This window comes from Belonocnema kinseyi, chromosome 4, assembly GCF_010883055.1.
Source record: "Belonocnema kinseyi isolate 2016_QV_RU_SX_M_011 chromosome 4, B_treatae_v1, whole genome shotgun sequence".
Classification (NCBI taxonomy): Eukaryota; Metazoa; Arthropoda; class Insecta; order Hymenoptera; family Cynipidae; genus Belonocnema; species Belonocnema kinseyi.
This window is the reverse complement of record NC_046660.1, coordinates 39,178,816-39,182,775: the sequence shown is the minus strand read 5'-3', so window position 1 is coordinate 39,182,775 and position 3,960 is coordinate 39,178,816. Positions and strand designations below refer to the sequence as shown.

Sequence of the window (3,960 nt, the reverse complement as noted above, 5' to 3'; positions counted from 1 at the left end):
TTTTTTAATGTAAGTTCCTAATATTTATTATATAATTTGAAGTTCTATGCATCATTACATAAATTAACAACGTATTTACACTTTATAATTCCACGAAAATTGTTTCTCCACTTGAGGTTAGAAGTCGCGTGCAATCTTAACGTGCAAATATTATTTATAATGCATAGCAGTTCTTACTTGCTATTTCACCGCGGTATATAATACTTTCGATTGATTTAGGCCTTCGGACTTTTGGAGTGTTTTTATTATAGGCATTTTTATAAATTTAATTTAAAAGTACAATTTGACACTTGATACTTGAAAGTAAGAAGTAAAAAAAGAGAATAGCACTACGCCATCTGTTGTCAATTTTAGAAACTTTTACACTAGCCGCCCCCAACCTCGAGACATTGCAAAATTCATGCTAGGCCCGGGCTAGGGAAGCTCAGTTTGACCCACGTCTGCAACCAGGATTAAACTTGGCGATTTCTGCACGCGTATTGTTATTGAATCACTATAAATAAATATTTGTAAATAATATTTACCATAAAGATTAAATATAAGTTTAATTATTCACCGTTTTGGTGAATATTATATGCAAACGTTTATTAATTGTGATTTAATGATGAGAACAATATAAGACGAAAGAGAAAAAGTGATGGAACGGGATTTGGTACATTGTCTTCTCATTTTTCTTCCGATTTTATTTTTGTTCAACGAAATTTTTTTCTTTTCCAGCAAATTTTTTAATAAAGAGGATCTTTTTTCAAACGACTATAGGAAAATTGAATGGTAGTTGTAAAAACCTGGTCGTTGGATTTTTGGGTTAATTTTCAGGATTTTTGTATATCAAAAATAATTATAATAGGGTCCAATTCTGATGAAATTATAGTTAAAAAATAGTCAAAACAATGATTAGTTAAATAATAAATTTTAACCGGAAAGATAAAAAGCGCTTGCATGAACGTTTGTAATTATTCAGGGCCTTTTTCATATGGATGCCCATGTATATTACTTAAAGAAACGTTAAGTTAATAGGAAAATTTTGTTTAGAAACAATTTAAAAGGACATTCTATGCACTAACGAATATTTTCAAAATAAAATAATTTCGTACTTACGATGCGGCTATACGATTTATTTTATTTCAAAATAAACAAGGCGAATATCATAAAATCGTGATCTTTTTAGCAATGCATGCTCCGCGGAAGTAAATATTAAAACATTAAACGCCTCTTACATTTTCCTGGAAATGAAAATTTGCATGAACTGTCTCACTTTTCGCTCTGTGTTTTTCATTGCAAGATATTCATTTATTGCCGCGTGACAGTGATCTCTTCCATCTTTTGACGCGATAAAGGTGTTTTTTATTCAAAATATATGAAGAGAAGCTGTGTATAAAAAAACAATAACGCGAGCAATTATTAAAAAAATTAATCTGTTTTAATTTTACAGTATTGATCGATTATGTGGTTCATCTGGGAAAATAAATGCACGGCACTTTTCCTGACAATATTTTCATTCCTACTCTATGACTCTCAGGATAACATTTACCAGCAGGTAAGATTATATTTGAACCGAGAAAAATTTTCAGGTATAATTCAGAAGAAACATTTAATAAAATATCAATTTTATAAGAAACATAAAAAATCGAATTTACTGTCATTTATAATTCGCTTTCATGCAATTTATTGTAAGGATATTTTTAAAACTTTGAATATTTTAGAGAATGAGACAATTGACCGAAATTAAATTATTGAACCCCCTAAAATAATGTTTTTGTTAAGTTAAATTTTATCCGAAAGTGTATGAAAGCTAATATCTTTTGGTTAAATATTCAATTTTTTTTTGCAAAAGTTGAACTATTGTTTGAAAATATCATCTTTCTAACTTAAATATTTTTCTATTTCCGTCAAAATTTGATCTTTTTTGGATAGAATTGCAACTGTTTGGTTGAAAATCAATCTACTTTGCTTGAGGGTTCATCTATTTGGTTGGAAATTTTGATTCATATACTTTGTTAAGAAACAAGTTTTGTCGATGATTTATATTTTTAGTTGAAAATTTATCTCTTGAGTTTAAAGTTGAACGATTTTGTTTGAAGACGAACCATTTTCAAATTTCAAATTTGTTTCTCTATACTTTTTTTGTTTCTCTATAATTCTTTTTACAGTAAATTTTTCTTCCGACTTAAAGGTTCAACAATTTCGATTAACTTTTTTTCCTTCCCGACTAAAAAAATCTTTATTTGTTTAAAATTAGTCTTATTGATTTTAAAATTGGTTTTTTTATGAAATTTCATTTTTATTGATGTTGAAGTATCAAATTTTGCACTTTTTGTTGATAATTTATTTTTTTATTTTAAAAATTAAATCATTTTGTTGAAAATTTAAATATTTGTTAAAGAAGTCATCTTTTATGATAGAAACATGATTTTATTTATTTCACAAAAGTTAATTTACTCTAAATTCTTTGAAAATTAGGGGCCCTATAATTGTAGATAGTCAAAATTACTCAATTTAAACCTGAAGATTTAAAAATGAAAGCCATTCAAAACTTCGTTTAAAAATTGAAGAAACAAAAATACTATGATCCTGAAACTAATCGTGCAGGATAATTTTGTTTTAAATTTTTAATCACGATTTGTTGCTTTTAATAAGTAAGAAGACAGAAAAAGTCGCGAGACAAAAACGCGCCAAAAGCGAGAAGAAGCATATTAGCTTGAACAGAAAATAATACTAATAAGCAAGAAAAATTGTTTTAACAATTAGAAGTAGATTAAATAAACTGTAAATTAGGATGAAGTAATGAAATTTGCTGAAAAAATATCCAAAAAAAGTTTATGTACCCTTTTCTTGTAAAAAGTGCCATTTAAACAATTATAAATTGTTTAAACAATAAATATACAACTAAAATAAAATAATTTACAAAACTCTTTTATAAATTAAGCCATGTGATTTCGAAAATTCGATTTGATCGCGATATTACAACATAATAAATTGTTAAATAATTGAAAGTGGTTTACGCTATATTAAATATTTTCGAAAATATAATTTTTAGGCTGGAATTTGGACACCTCTTGAAAAACAAGCCAAAAAGTAAGACTTTTTAACATCTTTCGTTGAAAACAGGAATTTAAGCAAAACTAAATTGTTCTTGAATCACGCTATTCTATAAAAATAAAATTCTTAAAATAATTTTTTCTTAAATTAACAATTGATTACACGATAAAAAATATATTTAAGAATCTTATAATTAATTAGTTTATGCGGATCTTCGAAAAACAAGATAAAATTAATAATTACTGGCAATATTCCAAAAAATAATAATGATAAAATAATGAATTGGTTTCTTCTAAAATTAATGTATGGTTAGTCAGAAGTAAGCAGCTACCCTAAAAATGTGTATCATTTAAAAAAATGTGTTATTTTTTCATAAAATAATTTTTGTTTTCAATCATATTTTTTTACGATTAAAAGGAAACCTAAAAGTTTTAAATAAAAATTATTGACAACCGTAATGATTCATTTTCAGTTAAAAAAAAAAACAATCTTATATTCATTTTTTTTGTACCGCGTGTCACGTAAAGAAAAATTATTTTAATTTTTAATGTCATTTTTTACTATTAATTAATGTTTTTCCACCCCTTTCGTCGTAGCTCTTTTTGAGTGAAAAACCTTTCTTTAAGAATTTAAATCCTGTTTTTACGAATAAAACAAAAACTACTCAGAATTTGAGTTTTTGATTTTCCATGAAAATTCTAACAATGGTGATGGTAACATTGGCTACTTTTTTCTTCTCTTGTCTTTTTCGAAGTACTGTGAATTTCCGTAAACGCATAAGTTTTTTTTTTGCATTTTTGTTGATTGAAAAGGTATGATACAAATCGTTGAAAAATTAGCTTAAAGATAATCCAGATCTTAAAATATGATTAACTGATATAATTGAAGAACAAATTTAATATTAAAAAGAAAAGTAAAAAA

General features: G+C 26.0%; 1 protein-coding gene across 1 annotated transcript in view; it reads right to left on the bottom strand.

Moving 5' to 3' along the window:
- Positions 1–3,960, bottom strand: part of LOC117170848 (glucose dehydrogenase [FAD, quinone]-like) — an 8,951-nt gene that overhangs the window by 920 nt on the left and 4,071 nt on the right. The gene's annotated exons all lie outside the window — the stretch shown is intronic.